The sequence below is a fragment of the Mustela nivalis genome (genome assembly GCF_964662115.1).
Source record: "Mustela nivalis genome assembly, chromosome: 13".
NCBI classification, from domain to species: Eukaryota; Metazoa; Chordata; class Mammalia; order Carnivora; family Mustelidae; genus Mustela; species Mustela nivalis.
In genome coordinates, this window is record NC_139032.1 from 77789470 (window position 1) to 77815972 (window position 26503).

At 38.9% G+C, this 26503-nt stretch overlaps 1 long non-coding RNA gene across 1 annotated transcript; it reads right to left on the reverse strand.

Annotated features, from left to right (window-relative positions):
- Window positions 1-534: 534 nt before the first annotated feature.
- LOC309847070 lies at window positions 535-26214 on the reverse strand. The gene is made up of 4 exons (XR_014302284.1): window positions 26155-26214; window positions 16547-16664; window positions 14052-14152; window positions 535-738 (listed from the first exon to the last, which is right to left on the reverse strand). It is a non-coding gene; the product is annotated as an uncharacterized lncRNA (long non-coding RNA).
- Between the last annotated feature and the right edge of the window lie 289 nt (window positions 26215-26503).

Below are 26503 nucleotides of genomic sequence, written 5' to 3' on the forward strand. Positions count from 1 at the left end.
GCCATATCATACTTTGTTTATCCATTCACCTGTTGAGAGCATCTTCATTGCTTCCAATTTGGGCAGTTATAAATAAAACTTCTATAAACTTTCCTGTGCAGGTTTTATATGGATATAAGTTTTCAACTCATTTGGGGAAATACCAAGGAGCATAACAGCCAGATCATATGGTAACAGTATATTTAGTTTTGTAAGAAACTGCCAACCTATCTTCCAAAGTGACTTTACCATTTTCCACTTCTTTTAAAGTTCAAGAAATAGTCCTAGAGAAAGCCAGTGATTTATTCAAGGTTATTCAGTGCATTACTATGAGAGCGGAGAATTGAATCCAGGTTAACTGACTCCTTGTTCATTGGTCCATTACATTATCCCCAAGTAAGTCCCTTGGGTGTCTCATGGGTTAAATCTCTTTGCATACCAGAAAAAAAAAAAAAGCCCAACCAAATAAAACCCCCCAAAATGCCAAAAAAAACCACCGAACCCCCCCCAAAACCAAATCAAACCAAACCAACCAACAAACAAAAAAACCCAGTACTTACTAGTGTGTATTTTTTATTATTGTTGTAAAACACATGCCTGCGGGGCACTTGGGTGGCTCAGTGGGTTAAGCTGCTGCCTTCAGCTCGGGTCATGATCCCAGGGTCCTGGAATCGAGCCCTGCATCAGGCTCTCTGCTCAGCGGGGATCCTGCTTTCTCCTCTCTCTCTGCCTGCCTCTCTGCCTGCTTGTGATCTCTCTCTGTCAAATAAATAAATAATATCTTTTAAAAAATGCTTAAAAACACATACCTGCATGTTCATGTTTCTATACATCAATCAAAAACATGTTGCCCTTTTAAAAATGAAGTTTAGACACTGTGGTAGATATTAATGTCTTAATTGCTTGTTTGCATCAGCTGTTCAGGAAATCTTTCTTCCTAAGTGAAATTCAGTAGAAATTCAGTATTTTTGGCTGCATCTTCTCATCACCATTGTATCCATTTTGAGTATGTGGTGGGCAGAATTCTACATTGGCCCCCACTGGGTGCAATTATCATGATAATGTTACTTTATTTTTTAATTTTATTTTTTATTAACATATAATGCATTATTAGCCCCAGGGGTACAGGTCTGTGAATCACCAGGTTTACACTTCACAGCACTCACTATAGCACATATCCTCCCCAATGTCTATAACCCCACCACCTTCTCCCTCCCCCTCTCCCCCCGGCAACCCTCAGTTTGTTTTATGAGATTAAGAGTCTCTTATGGTTTGTCTCCTTCCCAATCACAATGATGATGTTTCTGTAGATGGCAGTAGTTTTTTTGTTGATATAATTAAGGTACTAATGTATGGATTTTTAAATATGGGAATAATCTAGGTGGGCCTCTTTCAATCATAGGATTCCTTTAAAAGTTAGCTCTTGCTACCCTCTGCATCTGGTCAAAAAGTCAAAAGATTCAAAGTGTGAGAGGGATTGGATTTATGTTTGCTGGCCTGGAAATGGAGGTGGGCACATGTAAGGGCTGGTGAGTAGTCTCTCAGAGCTGAAAGTGACCCCTCGCTTAGAGACATCAAGAAAATGGTGACCTCATACATCCAACTTCAAGGAACCAGAAGTCTGCCAACAGCCTGAATGAGCCTGGAAGCAGATTCTTCCCCAGAGACTCCAGATAAGAGCACCGCCTGGCAATAGCTTGATTTTGACCTTGAGGGACCCTGAATTGAAAACCCAGTGAGCCGGCAGAGACTTCAAACCTACAGAACTGGATGTTGTTTTAAGCTGCTGAGTTGTAGGAACATTTCACACAGCAATAGAACATTAATACAGAGGATAATTCAGAATGACCATCTTTCTCTGGACAAGCTCAGGAGGCTAGATATCCTCCCCTCTTCCCTAATACACAGAATAAACATAAGATTGAAACTCAACCAACTAGTCATTTGCTCTTAGGATTTTGTATTTGAGCATTTGACTCCAGGATGGTAAGAAGAGTCAGAAGCCAGGAATTACAAATGCAAAATTCTCATGAGACTATTCCTAAATCTGGACAACTGCTGTACTCCTGATGGCCAGCCATTCCAGCAGGCTTCATCCTTGAATTCTAAACATGAAGTTCCAGATATCCACGGGAATGGTAAATTTTTGGATATACATCCCCAGTAATTCCATTTTGCTTGGATTACCAAGAGTTCTTTTCCTGTTGCCTATAAGAAATAAGCCAACTGATAGAAATGCTGAACAAAATATAAACCAATTATTCTCCAAATCTTTCAGTCACATTCAGCAACCAAACTAATTTCTTTCCAGCCTCATTTGCTTAATGGAACATTTCATGACCTCATAGTGCCAGTACCAATCTGTTAGGGCCAACCCCATCTGCTTAGTTCTACCCACTATTTTCTGGGGATAATATCTGATGCTTGGAGAAATGAGAGTCAGGTATAGTGGTAATGTTGGACATTTAGGAATAGTGAATTAGTCAATATTTATAATTTTGTTCATTAAGTAGAATTTGAGAAGAGTATTCCTGTTATTTGAAGAAACATCTGCTATCCCAATAGTATAGTTCTATTAAAAGTTGTCAATCCTGGTATCTCTCAGTCCTATTCACACTGCAGGCTTGTGACCAAAACAGAACCAATCATATAACTCAATTTTCTAGTTGTAGGTTTGATTCAGAGATGGACACATGACCCTAAATGGACAATCAGAATCATTCCCCAACATTTTTCCCAATAAAGCATGTTTAAACCTAAGTATTTCATCTTCTTCTTTTTTTTTTCTTTTTAAAGATTTTATTTATTTATTTGACAGACAGAGATCACAAGTAGGCAGAGAGGTAGGTAGAGAGAGAGGAGGGGAAGCAGGCTCCCTGCTGAACAGAGAGCCCGACACAGGACCCTGGGATCGTGACCTTGGCTGAAGGCAGAGGCTTAACCCACTGAGCCACCCAGGTGCCCCAGTATTTCATCTTCTTTGAAATGATTGCAAATAGTATTATGTTTTAAATTTTCCTTTCTATATGTTCATTGTTAGTATATAACAATGTGATTTATTGTTCTTGAGTGTTGCATTTACTTGTTCTAGAAGTTTTTGTAGATTCCTTGGGCTTTTCAAAATAGACCATCATCTGCAAATAAGGTCAGTTTTATTTCTTCCTTTTAAATAAATATGCAGGCCATTTATTTATTTATTTTTTCTCGCCTGATTGCAGTGGCTAGAATTGCCAGTATTATGTTGAATAAGAACAGTGAAAGTGGACATCCTCATCTTGATGCCAATCTGAGAGGGAAAACACACAATATTTCATCATTGTATATGATAATAGCTGTAGGATGTTTGTAGATGCTCTTTGTCAAATTGATGCAGTTCCCTTGTATTTCTAATTTTCTAAGGAATTTATTTTTATTTTAATCATGAATGGGTATTAGCATATGCAGATTTTTTTTTCTTTTCTGAGAGAGAGAAGGCAGGAGGTAGGGCAGAGGGAGAGAGAAAATCTTAAGCAGGTTCCACACCCAATGCAGTGCTGGATCCTGGGCTTGATCTCACAACTCCTGAGGTCATGACCTGAGCAAAAATCAAGAGTTGTATGCTTAACTGACTGAGTCACCCAGGCACCCCCCTGGATTATTTTTTTAACCTGGTTCTAGGTTTCTTGCTGGAACTAGAACCTTTTGCTGAATTTCAGGGACACAATTCTCTACCCTTTATCCCGGCTTGCCCATTTTCCTGGACTAGGGCCTGGGCTGTGCTTCTAGTATCCATCATCCCTTCAAAAAGCAATCATTTTGTTGTCTTCCATACCCTCAGGATGCAGAGATGTTTAAGACATGAGGCCTGCTTTTAAGGGACTGATGGACTAAGGGAAATGAGAATGATATTAGTGTGTATGCTTTAGATAGATATGGTGAGAAAGTGTGCAATGATGGGCATGGCACCTTAATACGACTCTGAAAGATTAGGATGGGCTTTTTGGAGACTTAGACACTTCCGTTGAATTTTAAACTTAAGTGTGACCTAGCCAGAAAAAAATGATGGGACGAAGATGGTATGAAGCAAGGGAAGGCATTTTATACATATACAACAGACTTCAAGCCTTACAGAACTGAGATTCAGATTTGAAAAGGGACATGCAAATGTCTAGGTTGCAGCAAAAATAGGTTAAAGTAAAAATGAGGAAGTGCTGCATGGCAAAGGATATTCAATAATGAAATCCTGCTATTATTGGAGTTAGAATTAAATAGATCCTGGAGACCTTTAAAAAGAAAAGAGATACCTTTTGAATGCTTTAACTATAGGCCTACACTGAAAGCTGAGACAGAAATATAATGATACAGTTAGTATTTTAAACAGCTCAAAGCACTTTCATGGACATTATTAAAGCAGAGACATCCAAAATTACTGAGCCCTACCCAGTCTTTACAGTGTCCCCTCTCCAGATTACCATCCTACCATAATCATGAACTCATTCACAAGAAAGACAACAATGTCTGTGGGCAGCAGGTAAGCAACCTGAACGATGACATCCGGTTAAGGTAAATGAGAGGAGATGATATTTCCCACAAAATGGTATAACTCAACCTCCTGGGAGCTATTTGGCCATTAGTTGTTAGGTTATTGGAATTTATTTCCTCAACCTAAATACAGGCAGATAAAAAGGGATTTTTTTTTTTTTTTAAACTCAATAATTACTGCCAATAAAGACAAAAAAGAATGAAGCCCACATTGCCAAACCCAAGTTGGGTAATTCTACTGAAGAGAATCTTCAAAATAGCAGATAAATATGAGACCATAAAAACGCATTATTACTTAGCTAATATGCTCATTGATTGTCTACTGTGTGGCCGTCATTGTGCTAATAACTGTAAAGAGTACAAATGAAGCTGACCCTGTGCATTTCCTGCCAGAAATGGAAGGTGAAAAGCTAGTCTGTACACAAGGTCAAGGTCGGAGACTGGTGGAGAGAGAAAGGGAGGTGAGAAGTGTTTTATCAGGAAGTGAGGAGGTGATGGAGGGCGATTTTACTGCAGAACAAAGAGGCTTGGTTAAATGCTTGGGCCGAGCAAACACAACATGCTTAGATAATTCAGTCTGGCTAGAACGTAATGTTTAAGAAGTAAGTGGGGAGAATATTTTTAGTGCCATGTTGAGATGTCCATACAGTAGCCTGATGCTATAGGGGACTTAGGATCCTGTCGATCAAGCTTCAAAAAGCAGGTTATTCTCCTATCTTACTCCTGAGTCAAATCTTCAGTCTCTTGCCTTGGTAATTCTGTATATAGATGTCTGTTTGGCCAGTTGGTGACTATCATTTTTTGAAAATATCATAATGCAAATACTTTGAAAAAGATGTAGTTTATAAGACACATTTACTTTGCAGTGCTAACTAACAATCTGTATTTCCCTGGTATATGATTCAGGAGAGTTGAAGTTACAGTAATTAGAAATGTCTTGATTGACCTTCAAGGCATTGTTTCATTGTGTTGAGGTGAAGATGTTTATTTTATTTTATTTTATTTTTTTTTAAGATTTGTATTATATAAGGGAGAGAGAGAACATGCACGCATGAGTTGGGGGGAGGGACAGAGGGAGAGGGAAAAGCAGACTCCTCACTGAGCAGGGAGTCAGACACAGGGGCTCAAATCCAGGACTTTGAGATAATGACCTGAGCCAAAGGCAGATACTCAACCAACTGAGCCACCCAGGTGCCCCAAGGCGAAGATATTTAGTAGGCATTGAACTAGGACGCCATTTGTCATCTAGTAACATTCTTCAGCATTTGTCATATCCATACCAACCAATATATAGTCATTTTCTCAGTGATTCACTTTCCATTGCTTACAATTAATCTCTCTACCTAGATACAAGCAATAACTCAATGCCATTTTTTGTATTTAAATCATAAGTATATCTTTCTTAGACTTGTTCAGAGACAGTAGGGAGACAGAGATAAGTGAACCAATTACATTTCCTCCCTGATATTTTAAAATATGTGACCCAAGAAGAGCTGAGCATTCTGGAAGAAGGCAGAACAGAGATATCATGAGTCAGTACTGCCTTAAAAAAGCAAAAGCCGCAAGTGAGTCAATGCCTAGGAGAGTCAGTGGTACTGCTACAGCATCTGCATATCTTCCAGTGCCTAAACTATGTTTTCTTGTTCCTAAGAAGCTGCACTTAAAGATTATTTCCTCATTTTCATAAATATTCTCCACACAAGATGTTATTCCTTGAGGTGAAATTAATGATACCCAAAGTCTTAGCTAACACAATTAGACTTGGTGTCACTGGGTAGAAGGTGTGAATGTGGACCTTGGAGATGAGAGGATTTTGTCTTCCAGGTAAGGCTTTGGAGCAGGCTGGGATGGCGGTCCTTGTGTCCCCAGAAGAGATATTAGTTGATGCAAAACAGAAAGATGGTTTCAATGGGGAATAATTCAAGGGGTGTGAGGGCAGTAGAAGGGAATCACTGTTGGTTTGTTCTCAAGCTAGAAGGTCACAGAACTTCAGGGTCATGGTTGATCTCATTCCTGGTAGTCACAGGAATCTATAGAGAATGATGAGTAAGCAGAGGAGCAGGTTGGAGAGGGTCTAAAACTAAACAGACAAAGAAACCAACCAACCAACCAACCAACCAACCAACCATCCCAACCATTCTTGGGAAGAGCAAGAATGACTCAGAAAAGAAAGAGAAAAAAATAGGAAGAAAAAGAGAAGAGACAGGATCCTCAGTTTCAAAACTTTGTCCTTACTGTGCATTATATCCTGCTTTGGAAACTGTAACTATGCTTAAAGCTCCCCTACCGTGCCTCCATGCCTCCATCCACATTACCGTGCGCGCGTGCACACACACACACACACACACACACACACACACCAGTTGCTTGTGTTACTTTGAATGAATGGATCTTTCTTTGAACAACCACAGTACTGCCACCTGTGTAAACCTGGACTGAATTCAGTTTAGTAGCTCATTTACGGTTACACATCATGGTAAGGGATTTGGACTTTACTCTGCAAGCAGGCATCTATACTCGTGCTTACTTTTGCCCAACATTTTGTTATGAAAAATTTTAAGCATGCAGTCAACAGGGAAGGATATTCAGTAAATACCTCACAACTAACACCTAGATTGCACTATTAACATACTATCATACTTGCTTTATCAAATATCTATCCATTCCTTTTCCCATCCATTAATCTGTCTTATTTTTGGTTCATTGCAGAATAAATTACAGATATACATATGCTTCCACCTAAATTCTTCAGCATGCACATCATTATCTAGAGTTTGACATTTATTTATAGTTTTGATGTAAAATGTACATACAACAAAGTGCACAATTTTATATACCTCTATAATCAAATCATTATTCAGATTAAAGTAGTGCATTGTCCCTCAGAATGTTCTCTCATGCCACTTACCAGGCAATCCCTTTCCCCACCCTGTATAAACAACCAATGTCTTCACTATTTTTCTCTCTAAATTTGTTTGCCTTCATTACAATTTCATATGAGTGAAATTGCACAGTATATGCTCTTTTGTGTAAAGCTTTCTTCATGCAGACAGATGTTTTTGAGAGTCATCCGTATTGTTGCATGATAATTCATTCCATTTTACCAGTGGGTCAGTACCAGTTGTTTATCCATTCTCCTACTTGATAGGCATATGAACTGCTTTCATGTTTAAGGATTTTAGGACTAAAGCTTAGTTTAGGGGATTTCAGGAGTTTGGGAATTTTAGGACTAAAGCTTTCAGGAAAATTCTTGTATAAGTCATCCTGTGAGCATAGGTTTTCATTTCTCTTGGGTATATACTTAGAAATGGAATTGCTGAGTCAGAGGGTAGGTATGGGGTTATGTTTACTTTCAAAAGAAAATGCTAGACTCTTTTTAAAATAATTGTACCATTTATATTCCCATAAAAGTTATGTATGATAATTCCACTTGCTCTACAACCTCCTCAGCCTTTGATGTTGTCACTCTTTCTGACTTCAGTGGATCTTCGTGTTATTAATTTTCAGTCCTTAATTACTAATGTTGGGAAATTTTTCCTGTGCTTACTGGCCAATTGTATATTTTCTTTCATAAAATGTATGTTTATAATTTTTGCCCATTTTTGTCCATTTTTATTAGATTGCCTATTCACTTATAGTGAAGTCTGGTGATGTGCAGACATTTTATTTTATGGTATTTTTTAAAAGATTATTTATTTTAGAGAGAGTGTGCACACATGGGGCAGGGGGCAACAGGGAGGAAGAGAACGATAGGGAGAGAGACTCTCATGCAGGCTTCCTGCTGAACCTGGGGCCTGACCCAGAGCTTAATTTTACAACACTGAAATCACGACCTGGGCTGAAACCAAGAGTCTGAGAGTTAGATGCTTAACCCACTTTGCCACCCTGGTACCCCTGTATGAAAGTATTCAATGGTGATATCTAATTGATCATTTTCATCTTTTATGGTTATTTCTTTCTTCTTGTTGTCTGAAAAACCTTTGTTCACCTGCAAGTCTTGAAGTTAATCTCTTATGTTTCCTTATAAAACCTTTGTTGTACTTTTGCTCTTATGTTTAGGTCTGTGATTCTTCATAAGCTAAGTTCTGTGTATAGTGTGAAGTAGGAATTGATAGTCTTTTTTGTTTAATGAATTCTTTGTTATACCAGCACCATTTCTTGGGGGAAAATATCTATCTCTGTCTTCTACAATGATTTCCTCTGTTGCCTTTGTTGGAATGGTTTAGGTTCTTTATTCTGTTCCACTGACTCATATGTTAATCCTAATTTTACCACTGTACCATCCTGATTACTACATCATTATAGTAAGTTTTGAAATTAAGTAGTGTAAGTATTGCAACTCTATTCTTTTTCAAGATTGTATTATATATTCCTGATCCTTTATAAATTTTAGAATCAGCTTGTCCACTTCTATGAAACAATCTGTTGGAATTATTTGGGGATAATTGACATTTCTTAACAATGTTGAGTTTTCCAGTATATGAACCTATTATATCTTGTTTATATCGATTATAAGTGTTCTTTAATTACCCGCAGCAAAGTTGTGCAGGTCCTGTACATAGCTCCTACCTAACTCTTATTGAAAGTATTCTCAATTTTTGTTTAAATGACGTTATTGTAAATAAAATTATTTTATTTTAAATTCCATTTTTGTTGTAGTGTATAAAAGTTCAATTGAGTTTTGGGTTACTTTTTTATCCTAAAATCTAATTCATTTACTAATTCTAATAGCTATTTTTCAATTACTTGGGATTTTTTATATAAATAACCATGTCATCTGGCTCATTTGATACAATGAAACACCATCTTTTTCTGCCCTCAATAGAAATGCACTGTTGGAAAGAAAAGAAAGAATGTGGTAAGAAATGGAGTTTATAATCATTGGATAGATATTCAAGTTCTTTTTCTCTTTAAATCTGAATTGGATAACAGTAGAAAAATATCCAGAATTAGATGAAGAAATTCAAGTATTTACTCACTCCTCATCTAAAGAATAAAACAGACTTCTTATTCACATCTTATAACTTAGTAAAGGTAGAAACAGCACCTTTCAAAGCTCCCTTTTCTCTTTCATTTCTGAACTCCTGAAAGCCAGTCATGTTCCTAGACTCCCCCTTCCAGAGTAGAATTTCTGGCTATATAATCTTGGATAAACAGCTTTATTTTCCATTGAATGAGATTTCTCCCTGATAGGAAAGCAAGAAAAAGTGAACTACAAACATGGGAAATATAACAACCACCCATTAGGTAGTAAAGAGTTTAAAGACATCAGAGGAGCTCAGTGGGCGAAGGTCAGCTGCCTGGTCATACAAAACCCCATGGGGTGCCATAACCTTTGTAGGTCCAGATCCATTTGAGGACTGTCTTTGGGTTTGCCTGTCTCAGATACTCATTGTTAAAAATGTTTCAGAGTGTATCAGATTTAGGAATGCTGGTTCACATGAAGAAAGTTCTGAAGAGACCCATGACTAAAACCAAAATAACAATGTACTAATTTATACTGAGAAATATAAATCTAACATAAATTGAGTTTTATGTCAGCATGGGCAGTACATTCTCTCTCAAAAGGCCAGATACATAGAAAGATAAATTAGCAGAAAGTATGCCTGAACAGCACAGGATTGAAACAAGGCAGAGGCATCTATATGATGCAAATACTTAATTGCTTTAGTTTAATATACCCTGAGTATCCATCTCCATAACTGGCATACTCCAGCAACTACAACCAGACAGATGATATTTTTAGGCTGGAGAATGTTCTTTCCTGCACAGAGCACTTCTCTGTAATTCCACTGAAGGACACTTCCAGCCTATTTTTATGGTTCCTTTCTGTGGTTAGGGTTTTATCTTCCATTAGATTACTAAACCGATTCAGAACAATTCTGTATTTTTAGTTCCTTGGCATTTTCTTGCTCATACCCATCATGGATTGATTTCATAGCCTACACATTAGTAAATAATTTGATCTACCTTCTTTCAAAGTTCTTACTCTCTTTGGAGTGTTTTGATTTGTGTCCAGTTGAAAGCAAGGTGCAGTTCTTGGAATATCCTGCAAATTCTTTTTTTTTTCTTTTTTTTTTTTTTTAAGATTCTATTTATTTATTTGACTGAGAGAGACCATAAGTAGGCAGAGAGGCAGGCAGAGAGAAAGGGGTAAGCAGGCTCCCCACTGAGCAGAGAGCCCGATGCAGGGCTTAACCCCAGGATCCTGAGACCATGACCTGAGCTGAAGGCAGAGGCTTAACCCATTGAGCCACTGATGCACCCCGTCCTGTAAAATCTTATTGAATCTTCAGAATGGTCCTGAGAGGGGGTCATCATTACTATATTTTCCTTTTACAGACGTGAAAACTGAGACTTAGAAAATTTAGCTGATTTTTCCATTGTTAGCTGAAACAAATATGTATACACGCCCATACATATATGTGTATATATTACACATCTGTCATGTGTCAGGCATGGGAGGAGTATGGTGTAATAAACAGCCTATCCTTATTGTCTGTCTTAAAGCAATTAGTGAGACCTAAAGATTAGCACTGTGAAATTTAAACATGAGACATTTTGTAGCCTCCATTATGCTATATAAATGTTAGGAAGCTTTGTTTCCTCTGAGACTCATTTTGTGTAATGACATAATGAATGTGTGAATGAATGAATGACTCTGCACTATCTTTAGTATTGCTTCTTTCTATAAATAAAGGAAAAGCAAAGTTGAATAAGTATGTTCAAATTTTTAGAAATTTCAAATGACCAGGGCCCCAGTTGTTGCAACTTTTAATGAATTCCAGCAGTGTTCTGGCATTGTGCAGGATACAGAGGAGACATGACCCAGACTAACAGACACACCATCAAAGTGGGACAAAGGCCATCAAGATAACAGAAGGAGAAGGTGAATAACTTGCTCCAAGAGGAAACAGCTGGAGCTGGTTTCTGAATGCTAAACAGTTTTGAGTTTCTCTTTGATTCAAGAAAGCCAGATCCTCACAACTTCAACTTTGAGATGTGTTCTGAACATCCGTAAGACCCCCAAACTGAGTTGGGAATCTCCTGTGGAGAGGTTTCCTTGGGTTATTTTCTTAACTCTTCTCTTCTGCATTGGTTTGTCGATGTAAGAGAAATGGCCTTTGTCTGATATTTTCTTCTCTGATCCCAGCACAATGCTGGAGGGGCAAAGGTCTTGCAACATATAAAGGGAAAATATAAGACAGATTGACTGGTAAGATGTTTCAATTTAAAACAACACCAATAGGTTCCACTTACTTGGTTCTTAATATATACTAGATATGATGATGAGCACTTAATATAGTGTCTTATTTAAACATTAAGTCAACTGTGGGTAGGTGGGCTGTCATAGTCTACATGGTGTAGGTGAAGACACTGAAGTCCAGAAAGGAATAGTGATTTACCCAAAGCTGGTAACCTCTGAGCAAGAACTGAAATGCAGTCATGAAAAGTTCTTAAAAGTCCAGGGACTTAACCAATCCCCACAGTGCCCCTTTCTGGTAAGGGCTTGTGGACTGCATTTGCCATAATAACTTCCTTCCCAGCTCTGGTCTAACACAATTGTCCCCTTTTCCTGTATCTTCTAAAGTAACTCTTTTGACTCTATTAGAGCATTAAACATTTAGTGTTATTTTAAGTGTCAAAATATGTATTTCTGCACTAGATTCTCTTCTCCTTGAAGGCAAAGACAATCTTTAGAACTGTTTATTCCACCATGATTGCATAAGACCTTATGTAAGACAATCTTTAGTGAGCATGGGCTGAATTGAAGGTCATTTGTATTCTTGATGAAGGTTAAGTAGTATATAACCTAACAAGAAGATGTCATAGGTTACCTGTTTCATGAGTTTTGCTAAGATCATCAATCAGAGATGTGTCCCAATTCATCAATAAGGAAACCTTTGGTCCTAATTAATAAGCAGGTAAACCTTGCCAATCACTGTTATAAATAAAGAACACACATCTACTATGCTCTTATTATTTTGTCATACACTATGGGAACATATAATTCCTTTCCTAAAAAAATCTATAGTCTTGGAAAAAAGCAGAAAACCATACTTTTTGAGGAATAGGAATGTGTGCATGTGTATTTTCTGGGCCTATCAAAAGGTTTGTCCCAGACAAATGCTCAGTTCAAGTTTGTTGACTGACATTTAAAAACAGAGGGCAGTGATGTCAGCAAGACAACCAAATAAGATGTCCCTCCTTCTCTCTTTTTTATAATGCAAAGCATATTTGCTTTTTATAATGCAAACTCACCTTCCACAACCAAAATTTAGCAAGCATTGACAGACAAAAGTACCCTTGTGGGAGTTTTGGGATTCAAGTGGGGGATTTTGCAGTCCAAAGGGAGAGGCTTTTGAGAAGGCAGAATCCTACCCAAGTGGCCAACTCGCTGACCCTGATGACAGCTACAGACCTAGAAAAAGCTCTGTACTCCTGAAGACTCAACTACAACCCACTGGGCTTTTGTTATATCAGTACCATATGCTAAGGACCCAGAAGGAGTCATGCCCACTCAGGCATCAGGTACTAGGCACACAGACGTGTGCCTGTGGCTGTGGACACTGGTATGGCCTGCAAAGTGCCCAGCCTCTTTCAGCTATCATCTGGGAGCCCCTGGAAATAAGCCCTCCAAATTCGGTCAGACTAAGGATCCAGAAAGCTCCCTGTAACTGGGTTACAGCCACAGTCTATGAACAGTCCTGCAGTGCAGGGACCAGGACCAACTCCTCTCTGTACCCATGGAGATCCTAAAGGGCCCCATCACACTTTGCCAGTAGCCCAGAGGCTCCTCCTCAAGGGAGACACTCATGTCTGCAATCTCCAAAATTCTGTTAGGGTCCTATATTTGGATCCAAGCCCTTCAAGCTGTGGCACACTGACAGACCTGTCAGCTTAGGGACCAAGCAGGAGACACCCCTTTCTGCATGTCTGAATTCTAGGAGATCTTAAAAGGTGCTATGCTCAGCTCCAACACTCCCATCCACCGTCTATGAGTAATGTTGCTGACCCAGGGAACTAGCAAGAAATACTCCATCTATATACCAAGAGATCTAGAAAATGTATTATTCTTATTTCCAATCCCCCCCAGCTATAGCCTGTGAGCAGCTCTACCAACACAGACGAAGTAGAAGACACCCACATCTACACCTCAGGCGATCTGAAAATGGCTCTATACTCAGCTCCAGGCCCTACCGCCATGGACAGGGGCCAGCCAGCCCACTCAGGGACCTGACCCATGACACACCCACCCGTGCCTCCCAAGCCACATCTGCAGATTTCAGGCTTGGTTGTAGAACCTGAAATAGCCCTGGAGTTCTGTCCCAGCCCCTCCTGGCTCACAGTGCAGAGCCAGTCCTGCCCACCCCAGGATGGATCAGGAAGCAGCCTTCCCAGGAAATCGGTGAGAGCCATACCTTTCTGCACATCTGGTCATAGGCCATCTTAGGACTAAACTGAGGACCCTGAAGCAGACACTTGTCTCAGTGTCACCCTACCAAACAAAGTACCAGAGTCCCATCACAGAGGGACTGGACAGGACTCACCTGAGCCTCTGGTAACAAGCCCAACAGCCATAGACCCAGTGATAGACTTGTAACGAGTTCTAACCCAGCACAACTGCAGTTCTGGCTGTAATCCCACCAACCTGGAGACAAACAAGAGAAGGTCTTTACTTGGTGAAACCACCCAGTGAAGACTGGAAGCAGTGTTTGAATATAGATTAAAAAATAATAATAAGAAGGAGTCCTGATACTGAAGAATATTAATGATAGAACTGAAAAATGTGTGTGTGTGTGTGTGTTTCAAGTTGTCATTTGTAGAACTTAAAAACTTAAATTTACATAATATTATATGTCAATCGTATCTCAATAAAGCTAGGGAGAAAAAGAGTATGAGTCATAAACCACATACAATGAAACTCAATTCCAGATCTTTAAAAGACCCTTTTATAAACTTGACTTTCTTAGTTTTCGGCAGAAAATCCTGTTCAATCTTCTGTCTGAAGCTGCTCTTACTTCCCTCTCAATCCTATCTAAATTAATCTACTTTACGTCTCTCTAGATCCAGAGGGTTCATTTCCTTTGACTTGGAAGGTCCTAGTTTCCTAGAATCAGATTTTGTTTCAGAAGACCGGTGCCTTCTAAGGAATTCACATGTAGGAAACAGGACTACAAAAAGAAACTCAGCTGACATAAAAATGTCACTCTACAAAATGGGCTGATTAAATAGTAAAAGGTCATTAATTCAGATTCTGTTAGAATTCAATCTAAGCTGAGTGGAATTTACTTTCCTATGCCTATGAACACATGATTTGGCAAGAGAAATAGTGTGGCAATTTTAGAGGAATATGTATTTTAAAAATTGACAAGTTGCTTCCAATTATACGTTATCAGCAATAATCATAACGCCACCAGCAATCCATTCATATATTTTTATTGAATCATATTCCCTAAAAACCTTCAAAAGCCAGCACCTTATTTATGTAGTTATTTATTTATACACTGTCTAGTTCCAAAAGGAATTTGAAGTGGCCAACATAACTTTTTTAGCCCAATTCAATTGAGCACCATATATTTGTAGATTTCATTACAAAGAACACCTGCATGTCTGTCTCAATTCACAGAACGCAGTCATCTGAAGTAGGTGGGAGAGAGTTCACAGAGCCCTTTTCTTAAGTGAGGGAACTGCGGCTCATATGTCTTGATGACTTGTCTAAGCTCATCATATAGACGGATGTAGGCAAGAGCCTTGTGAGGGCCACAGTCTGGAAATCTCTCCCCTGGTTACATCCCATAATTAGGTCTGCTTTCCAAAAAACAACATGGTGCCTTTCATTCAGATGCCTCATTATTCCAAATAATTTCTCTAAAAATTAGCACCCCAGCCTTGAGTGTGAGTAGCACTGAATCACAGAGATAGGACAGGAATCCCAGGGTCAGGATGCTTGGGCATGGGAATCTGTGAAAAGTCAGACCTGGACCTTGTCATAAACATCTCTGTTTTCATTTTCCTCCTCCCCACTGGCCCAGGCATGCTGTCATCCAAGCTCTTCTTATCTATGAAAGAAGTAGCTACAACGGCCCATCAGCTGGACCCTCCCTGGGTTATACACTGGAATTAACCCCTCATACTTCAGGGAAGGTTTGTTTTTGTTTCGTGTGTGTGTGTTTTCCTTTTTCTATAGAGATGTAATCAGATCACCTGTTCCTGCTTCAATACCTCTACTATCTCTTTGTATTAGGTTATAGAACATAATTCAATTTCCTTAGCTTGGAATGTAAAATCCTTCAGGATCTGGTCCCAAATTAACTTCCCTTCTTATGCTGCTCTGAAGATACCACATGCCTCTTAATCTGTGGGTATTTAGTTTGTCTTAAGCCATTTTACATTTCTTCCTCATGCCATATTTGTTCATAGGACATTTCCTCTTACCGTGGATGTGCTCTGCCCTTATTCTAACACTTGTTTTTTCTTAAAGATTTTATTTATTTATTTGACAGAGATCACAAGTAGGCAGAGAGGCAGGCAGAGAGAGAGGAAGGGAAGCAGGCTTCCTGCTGAGAAGACAGACGGATGTGGGGCTCCATCCCAGGATCCTGGGATCATGACCTGAGCCGAAGACAGAGGCTTTAACCCACTGAACCACCCAGGTGCCCCCGCCCCCGTATTTCACTTTTTAAGTGCAAAATTTCTTTGCAGCCTTTAGGATTACAGTTGAAATGATATCTCCTATCCTTATGGAGAACTTTGCTGACTCTCTAGGTATCATAAACTACTTATTGTGCTTTGATGGTGAATGATGAAGCATCATTCACCATTTACTTGAGTTAGTTTACAGGTGTCTCTTATCAAAAAATTATTCATGAAGAAGATTGACTTGAGGGGTAAAAGAATCAGATACATATTCAAAATGTGTGCATAACAGTTTTTTTTCCATTCTTTATATAACAACACTATGTCCAAAAATTGGACAGTAGCTTAATAGAATCTTTATTTTTAACCATAACTTCATCTTTAAGATTCTTATCTAGTTTCATACCTTTTAAATCCATGTAAATGTCGGTGACTCCTAAACATAAGCCTCCGGCTTGGATCTTTCCTCTCAGGTCGACTGCTTATTTGAGGTCTCTCCTCAGATGTGCTACATAGATCTCAAACTGAACATGATCAAGAGTGAATTCCTGATATCCCCTCCCGACCCAGTTCTGCCCCCGTGTTCTCCCCCATCTCAGCTGATGGTTCCTGTCTCCTGCTGATTCAGGCCACACACTTTGGACCCTGGAGACCTCTCATTCACCTACTCATCCTATCCAACCCACTGGCAAATCTTTCACCCATACCTTCAAGATACATACCTAACCTGATCCTTCCTCACCCAGTCCATGGCTATCCCATTCACCCAAGATAGTTCTTACCTAGATAACTTCAATAACCTCTTAAAATCTCTTTCCAGATTTTGCTTCTGCTCCCTTCTATGTATTCTCAACCCACTGCGACATCCCTTACAAATAAAAATCCAGATCTTTCCCTTCTCTACTCCAAATTCTCCAAGACTTCCCAGTCATCTACAGGAAAATCTAAAGACCTTCTAATGACCTTCCTGGCCCAAATCTGACCATTGATTCCGTCTCTGATACACCCCTGGGTTCTCCCCCTTTGTTTGGTTGGCCCCAGCCATGCTGGCCTCCTTTCTATTACTGAAACGTGCCAGACTCACTTTTGCACCTTGTTTGTACTCTGAGATGCCCTTTGCCTGGACTGCTGTGTTCTTCCCCCAGTATCTGCATGACCACCTACCCCCACCTACTCTTTGTCTCCTCTTTACCTTCTGTGGGGTGGCAACCATCATGCATTCCCAGCCAGCCCATCTAAATTTGCACTCTTCAGCTCTTGATGTTTTCTTATCCCTTTGCAGGATTCAGTTTTCATCTTACCATGTCCTATATGGTCATATGGTTTTGCTTTGTATCTTCTTCATTTCCTTTCTGTCCACTAGAAACTATGCTTCCTAAATTCAGGGACTTTGAATTGTGATTTTGATTTCTAGCATTTCAAACAGAGCTGGAAAAAATAAATAATTACAAGGAGATTAAAAAGAAAGGGAGGAAGACATGTAGGAAGGAAGGGAGGAAATTCTACCTATTATATTATATTTATTATTATGAGGTCACTCATCAGAGTGAGGCTGATGTATACTAATGATAAGGAAATATTTTCAAAATATCTTACAGGGAGAAACTAGATTTCAGAATGGCATGCATAATGTCATTCCAGTTTTTTTCACGTAGCTAATTTTATGAGGTTGTAGATAGAGAGAATGAAGGCCGAGAAGGGCATATGCCAGTAAACAGTGGTTGTCTCTGGAGGTGGTATAAAATGGCACTTACCATCTTTGTTTTGCATTTCTGTATCATTTGCATTTAAAAATATGTATGTATTAAAATTTTAACAGTGGAAATTCGATATTCAGTGATGGCGTAGATACATATTTTTTGCACACTGAAAGCTGTTTATAATATACTCATCACGCCGAAGAGCAGTTTAGAGAACAGTAATAATGTAAGCGCTAATGTTCAATTTGAAAATCCAAATACCCTTCAAATTAAATGTATTTTTTTCATATTTGTTGCCAAAACACATTTGGTCACAAAACCTAACCTAAGCTGACATGAATTTATTTTTAGACATTAGCACCATTATCGTGTGAATATTCATGATTTTTACTAATTCTGCCCTAGACCTGCTGTGGATGGTATGTCATATAATAAATATGCTCCAAACTAACTTTCTAAAATCTAAACAAATTTTGAAACACATCTAACCTCAAGATTTTTTACATAAGGCATTTTGGATGTATTTTATGTATCTTCACACCAAAACTACTATTTCGGGTTGGTATGATTTTGATTAACATTTTTTTTTTCTGTGTTTGCTCAGTTGAATCTTATACTTTTTTTTCTTTCTACAAGAAACTTCTTGTGCAATAAGTCTGCAATAGGATTTCTTGTGTAATAATAAAATAACATATAATTTAAATTCAATTAAGACCTTAGGTAGTACCTCACAGGCATGGAACAAAGTGTTTTAAAATTAAGAGAGCCCTTGCCTTAGCTAAGTGTGGCTTTGTACTTGGCCTCATGTAACCAGCCAACCTTAAGATTTTGTTGACGCAGTCTCCACGTTAGAGGAAGGTAACTTATTAGATTACACAAGAATGGGTAAATTTGGATGAGATAGGGATACAGAAGAGGACAGATTCAAGAATAGTCTGGGACAGGTTCCGCCTCAGGGACAATACTGTAGGGTTGACAGATGCACAATCCTAGCTGGGTTGTAGCACTTAAGCATAGGGCAACAGCGTTTCCCCCATCCCAGCACTGAGGGCTGGTTTCCACTCAAGACAGGAGGGAGTGCTGCTGATATTAATAGAAGGAGCGTGTTCTTTTCCTGTTCAGCTATTTAAAGAAATGTTCAGCTGCAAGGTGTGCTGATTTATGCAGGTTATCTTCTTCAACCCAGATAGAGCTCCCTGCGTCTCTCTCCCATTACATCTCCCCCTTAATGGATCTGTAACTGACTTTCATTTTGTGATATAGAATTTACAAGAAAGAGGCTGTGTGTGTGGAGGGGGCCCCTGTTACTGTTTCTAGGTGCTGCTGATCACACTTGTGTAGGGGATAAACACCCTTAATTGGGTTCTTGGCTATAAATGCCTCGTAAACAAATTTGGAAGACAATCAGGCAGTGTTAAAGGAGAGGTGGGAAATTATTGTCACCCACTGGGTGACCTTAGATTGTAATAAAAATGATTCTTCATGGGGATTAGAAATGGAACCAGCTCCTCAGGAATGGCCTAGAAATGTGGCCAGCTAAAATGTAACAGCATTAGACCCCAAAATGAATGCAATATGCAGTGTGGACTTTGGATTTTCAAAGTCCCTTTGCAGCCTTCAAGGGTCAGTTCAATCACTGTTTCCTCCTTAAAGCCTTCCCAAATTCCCACTGCTCGGAATTAATTTCCCCTTTCTCTCAATAACTATTGTTTGTGTTTTCCGCATCTATTAGACTGTTTATGATACTCTTCCCACTGTCTGGCTATAAAATGATGGTGTTTATTATGGAGCTTCTCAAACACTAGTTTATCTGTGCACTTGTTTGAGGCATTTAGCCAAACCTGTCTGCTGTCCATATTTCATTTACTTAATAGTCTCTTTATATTTACTAACTTTTTAAAAGATTTTTATTTAGTTATTTACTTGAGAGAGAGAGAGAGAGAGAATGATCAGGGGGAGAGGCAGAGGGAGAAGCAGACTCCCTGGGGCCGGGCTCCATCCCAGGACCCTGGCATCATGACCTGATCCTGAGCTGAAGGCAAATGCTTAACCGACTGAGCCACCCAGCTGTCCCTATATTTACTAACTTCTAAAAACATTTAATTTCTTCTTTAACCTCATCTTAAGTAATAACATCTATAAAATTAACATGGTACTGTAATTATATATGTACATATATATACCCATATATTTGAAAGGAATTGAAATTTAAAAATCAAGGAAGAAATAAATATGTAACTATCAAAATTTTAAAATATTTTTATGTATCACCTTAAATCATTTAGAATATCATCAGTAGTTCATATACTACGTATTAAGTTCATACCAATTTTTTTGTGAAACACTGCTCCATTTGCACTATTTGGTCCTAGGGTATACAAACCATGTTTTACATAATGCACTGTATTTGGTATTTTTTGCTGAACACCTGCTCTATGCAAGCTAGTATGCTAGAGCACACAATTCTCAGTATTCAAGACATATAATATTTTAATATTGTAATGTTTTGGTAGAGTTCTAAAATACAAAATATTAAAAGTCAAAATGAATGCCAGGCTTCCACTATAAACAAAACATATAGATAGCATCAATTAGAGACAGGAGTGATGATGTCTGGCTCAGGGACTTGTTTAGGAAACTACTGAAGGTAACATATTAAGTATCTGGTCTATTTTCCGCTAAAGCCCATGCTTTCTCACTTTGCACTACAATTGTGGAAAGCTTATTTTTATATCTTCATGTTTTCCTGATGGAACTTTTCTAGAGGAGCCCTTTAAATCCCTCCCCACACCTTGCTCCTCCCCAAAGGAGGAGGAGTCACACTTGAGTCATGGAATGAAGTCTATGGATAGTGCTCTTTGGGACCTCATGCCTTCAGGTGTACCTGTGAGATAGTTCTTCTGTCCTCCTGTCCCTGTGTCTATACTGAGTTGGGTAAGAGTAAATCTGAGGGGAAGGTTCTGCAATACTGCTTCAACAATAAAGAACCTATACATACTTCAACCCCACCTGTCTTTACTTTTGGGACAATTTCCTTAGTTACTTCTGAACTTAAGGAAAGGAAAAATGTGCTTTTGATTGGTCGCCTTAAGCCATAACATAATAGGGCCTTCCTATTTTGAAGTGCTTTGCAAACTCCAGAACATTAGAAAAAGCATATTTTTGTTGTATTTTATGAGTTATTTGTAATATAAATTCACTGCTATCCTTACTAATTATTTTACATAAAATATGTACAAATGCATAGCTTAGTTCCTGAGAAACAAAAGATACTCAGGACGTGTTATTTGTTTTCCTTTTTCATGTCCTCCTCCTACCCCTACCTCTTAATTACCAGCGACATAATATCGTGGTATTGTCTATCCTTGGCCCATAGCTGCTGACTCTATCCCTCTCCCTTCATCCCCTGGCCCTCCAGGAAAACATCACGTTTAGCATGGTAATGTAATTAAGGTCATATTCTGCCTTCAGGCATCAATGTGCAAATGCTGTATGACTAATGAGACAGTCTTAACAGAGTCCCCGAAACTGTATCCTCCAACCAGACTAAATAGGCACGGTGTCCTCAGCCCCTTTATGACAGGAATGAAAATGTGTCCACCCCTTCGGGCTCTGCGGAGTCAGGAAAGTAAATAGAATCACAGTTATAATCACAGAGATTTTCAGAACATGTGTTTTAAGAAAAATCAACTTCATTCACCTCTAGTGCTCTCCTCAGCTACATTGTTGCTTCCTTTCAGAAAGCTGGACTGGGGTAGCAAGATGGGAATTCAAGTACCAGGCAGACACAGTAGCCTCAGGTGATATGCAGGCATCAATCAAGAATGGGAGAGCCATTGCAGGGTGTCTGGGTGGAGAGGAATGGCCCGTGTGAGACTGGAACGAGGTTGGGATTCAGCTGCAGTTGCCGGTTTAGCTCATTCTATCTACTGCACCCTGGTCTGTGCTGTCTACTCTCCAGAGGGGTGTTTTTTTGTTTTTTGTTTCCCTTTGTATTTTTTTCCTTCATATACTGAGATTATGGTAACAACTACATGATAGAGCTCATGGAAGAATGAGGTGAGGCTAAGCATTTGGACGGTTCGTAGCATAGCATAATGCAGTGCTAAGAATAAATAGGACATAAATATTGGTTTTCTCAATATTTTAAAATCATAGACCCTGTCTTTTTGTGACTAATCCTGAGCATCAATCTTCCTACCAATTTTTAGCCCTCAGCCCTCATTGGTCTAATCCTAACAATTATATAACCTCATGATTTCCTCTCTTGCACTGCTGGAGAAAAGCAAACAAACAAACTTGACATAGTTTTCTGCTGCTTCCACTTTGGACTTTCCTGAACAATTATCTCCAAAATATGTGGGAGTGATTTTTCAAAAAAATATGTTTCTCATCCTGATTACAATCCTTCAGTGCTTTTCTACTGTTTTTAGAAAAAAATGGCAAAATAGATGACATGGTGTAAAATGTCCTACACAATCCAGCTTCTCCCCCTAATGTCCCCTGGCTTGCCTTTCGTCTTTGGCCTCTACCCATGCCTGTCTTTCCTTCTTGAAGTCACTCTTCTTTTTGTCTTAGGGCCTTTGCATGTGCTCTTTACTAAACTTTTTCTAGGTGATGTCTTTGTGTTTCTCACATCTGCTTAGGCATCAATTGCTCCAGGAAATCTTTCTTGACATCCCCTCTGTCCCATCCCAGATAATAATGAGTCCCTTTTCTGTATGATTTTTTTTTTAATTGTGTGTGTTTTTGTTTTCTGCAGCACTTAACCTAAGTTAAGGAATTATATGTAGGTGTGATTACTTTGACAGTCTTCAATCCCTCTTCATGAGGACGTGGACCTTGTTTTTTGAATATACTCTTACTTTCCTCGATCTGAAATTATTTGGGAGGCACTTTATTATTTTGTTAAGGCACTGAGCTATCACTCCATGAAAATGTTCTGAAAAATTAATATTAAAATATATTAAATCATCTGCTTATGGTCATCCAGCCGTCAAATCATCACATACTGGGATGTTAAATTGGTAGCAGTGTCAACAAAATAAAACAAAAAAAGTTTTAAAGGAGGAGAACTGAGAATGGGAATGCCATATGCTTAGAGCAGGCAAGGAGTTGACAGGAGCACTCTATACCCTCCTCTCCTTCCTCTGAAAATGTTTATACTCAGTCTGAATACTTTTCCACTAGGCACAGATTGGTCCTTCTCCATATAATTCTCCACCAGCTAGTTGAAACCTATTGACTAACCCAGCATATATTTGAACCACAAGATTTCTTTAATGCTGAATGATGATGAATATTATACTAACAGTGTGGTGGTAGAATCAGAAAATGATGGTTTGGCTTTTTTTTTTTTTTAAATTCTTATTTTTATGAAGATCTCTTAAACCCATGTTATCTAGAAAAGCCATGAATATATAACCCAAACTGGATAAATCATTGAATAAATTAACAGTGAATGAGTGAATGAATGAATGAATATAATTCAGTCATATGGGAATAACAACTGTTCTCCCCTTAATGTTGACATGAAGTCCAAAATGCCAGGTAGTATCAGCATCTCTGTCTCTGGTTTATTCCAGAATCAGTTGCAGGTCTGACCACACTCGGAAAGCCGTATGAAATGGGACAGAGAAGACAGAACATTCCAGTTTCCCCTTGCTTAGTGGGAGCTTTATTCCAGGATCTTGTTCCAGTTCTGATTCTCTGAGCGTTGTCAACATCCTGGTGTTACACTAAACATGAGGAGATTCAGAATGATGTAGGTTACTTGGCCTTCCTGGACTGCCCAGGCCACTCTGTCTCCAGGCAAAATGGACTACCCCAGCCACTGGACTTTAGTCCTGTTCTATTAGGATTTGCCTCCTGCCATCAAACAGAAACACTTCTGATCCACAGCTGAGCTCCTGCAATCTTTTTGACAGCTTATCCACTATGGGGGTTTAATCTGCCCCAGGTAGATCAAAAAGAATTGATATGAATTTTTTGATTGGGTGCCTCTCTTTTTTCTCTCCATCTCTTTACCGTTCAGCAGCTGAAGGGGATCTATCATGATAATTTCCTGTTATTAGGTTTGAAGTGTTTTGAATGTGAAATGCCTTTTCACTTAGAAAGAATTGATGCCTATAACTTGTAATGTGTTAGCAGTTTGGTAGAGTGCTTGACAGCCCAAACTGCATTACAGGTAGCTAATCCCCATGGCTGAGCTCCATTAAAGAATAGATCGTATCTGTTAATACAGCCATAGAGTGTGGGTCATTGTGCTGAAAGGCAGTCTAGCTGCTGGGAGAAAGATTATTATGTGACTTTATTCTATTTTCAACTTGGAGAATGTATGGTAGATATACTAGTCATGATTGATTAAAGATACCAGAGGGGATTTTATGACTCTCCTGGTATGTGCCAGGTTTATAATTCCCACCAGGAAGAAAAATGTCCCCAATGGCTTAAACAAGACCAATAGCAAATATCAAGCTATGGACAGCTACATAGCTCCTGTACATTCTTCACTTGTGACTTCACCCATATTTCATACTATTCTTTGGAAAAGATGAGAGCCTGATGCCCTGTGATTCTTAATGTTTATTGAAAGTACTCCATAAAAGAAAAGTTTCTGATCCAATATTGTGGCCCTGGTCCAATGTGAGTTATTCATTTTTTTTTTTTCTACTAGACCAAGAAAAGTAAGTACCTTTCCATTTTTGTGCCATATCTAATGGGTAGGGAGTGAGAATCTTGGGGTTCTTTATGAAAGTCCAAGAACTGTGACAATGAGTATGTGACATGGTTCACTAAGAATGACCACCATGGGCACACATGGGAGAGTAGAGGCCAGTGGGATACCTATTTGTCATCCTCAATATAGACCAACTCAAGGACAGTTTGACAACCATAATCTTTGGAGTAAGTAAGAGTACAATCAGGTTTATGGTTCTTGCTGATTCATGCTTTCTATAGAAAGGTTCTGTAGAGTGAATATTTGTGTCTCTTTCAAATTCATATTCCTATTCCAAATTCATATTCTAATCTTCAATGTGATAGTATTTGGAGGTGGATCCTTTGGGAAGTGATTAGGTCATGAGGTTGGCACCTTCAGGAATAAATTTAGTCCTTATCAAAGAGACCTCAGAAAGCTCCCTCCACCTTTCTGCCATGTGAGGGTACAGAGAGAAGAAGACCATCTGTGATGGGAAATGGGCGCTCCCTGGACAATGAATCTGCCAGCATCTGGATCTTGGACTTCCCAGTTCCAGAACCATGAAAAATAAATGTTTGTAGTTTAAAGCACAGTCTGTGGTATTTTTGTTGTAGCAGCCCAAACAGACTAACACGATTAGAATACCTGGAGTCTGGCTTATCAAGTAGCACCCATTTCATTGTGTTAAATGTAGTTTTTAGAACACAGAGCATTATTAATGGAACTCCATTAAAAATAGCCCATTCATCAATTTCACTGAATCAATTTCACCGAGCAGGCATTTGTACAGTAACTTTGAAATTCCATAAGAGATCAGAGAAGTGCTGACCAGATGTCTAGCCTTCAAGAATATTCACGTCATGACAAGACACTAAATGCAGATGTGTGGAATAGTTCAATAACCAGTCAGATGGGATTCAGATACCAGAATCACAGTAATGTATGGTCTCATAAGCGGCTTTATTCTATGACTCACACAAAATGACTTCAGAGTCAACTCAGAGTCACTTGAGGTGGAAAAGATGTTTCTCAAATTCCACTCAGTACTTATTTCTTATGAACCAGGGTTTGTTCAGAGATTGCTACTGGTCTAGTTTAAGTCAGTGGGAACATTTTTCTTCTTGGTGGGAATTATAAAACTAGCACATACCAGGAGAGTCATAAAACACATACAGGGAGGGGGCGCCTGGGTGGCTCAGTGGGTTAAAGCCTCTGCCTTCAACTCAGGTCCTGATCCTAGGTTCCTGGAATCGAGCCCCGAATCAGGTTGTCTGCTCAGCAGGGAGCCTGCTTCCCCCTCTCTCTCTCTCTGCCTGCCTCTCTGACCACTCCTGGTCTCTCTTTCTGTTAAATAAATAAATAAAATCTTAAAAAAAAAAAAAAAAACCCAGGGAAATTTTGGTCAGTGGAGATTATTATATTTACCAAAAGTGGCCCATATTTTTAAACTATTTTTTATTCAAGTATAATTAACATACAGTGGCATATTACTCTCAGGTATACAGTATGATTTAATAATCCCGTACATGTCTCAGTGCTCATAAGTGTCCTCTTTATCCTCTTCATGTATTTCACCTTCCCCTCTTACCACCCACCTTCCCTCTTACCACTCACCTCCCCTCTGGCAGTCATCAGTTTGTTTTCAGTTTGAATCAGCAGAGCAGATACCTGGATTCCCAGTCTAGCGCTAGAGCTGGGAAATTCTAACATCTTTATTAAATAACTTTTTTAACCAAATGTATCAAATTTTAGGGCTGTTCAGTTACTTAATAATCTCACTTATTTAATAATGTCTTACTTAAGACCAATAGGGATTAATATAAATTGGATACTTCCGTTTCGTAGCCGAGTGGCTTTGGGTTAATTCTCTGTGCCTCTGTTTTCCCATCTGTAAAAGGGAGGGAATAATGTTTACCAAATTAAGTAATTGTGAAGATTAAAAGGAACACCATGTGTGAGACCA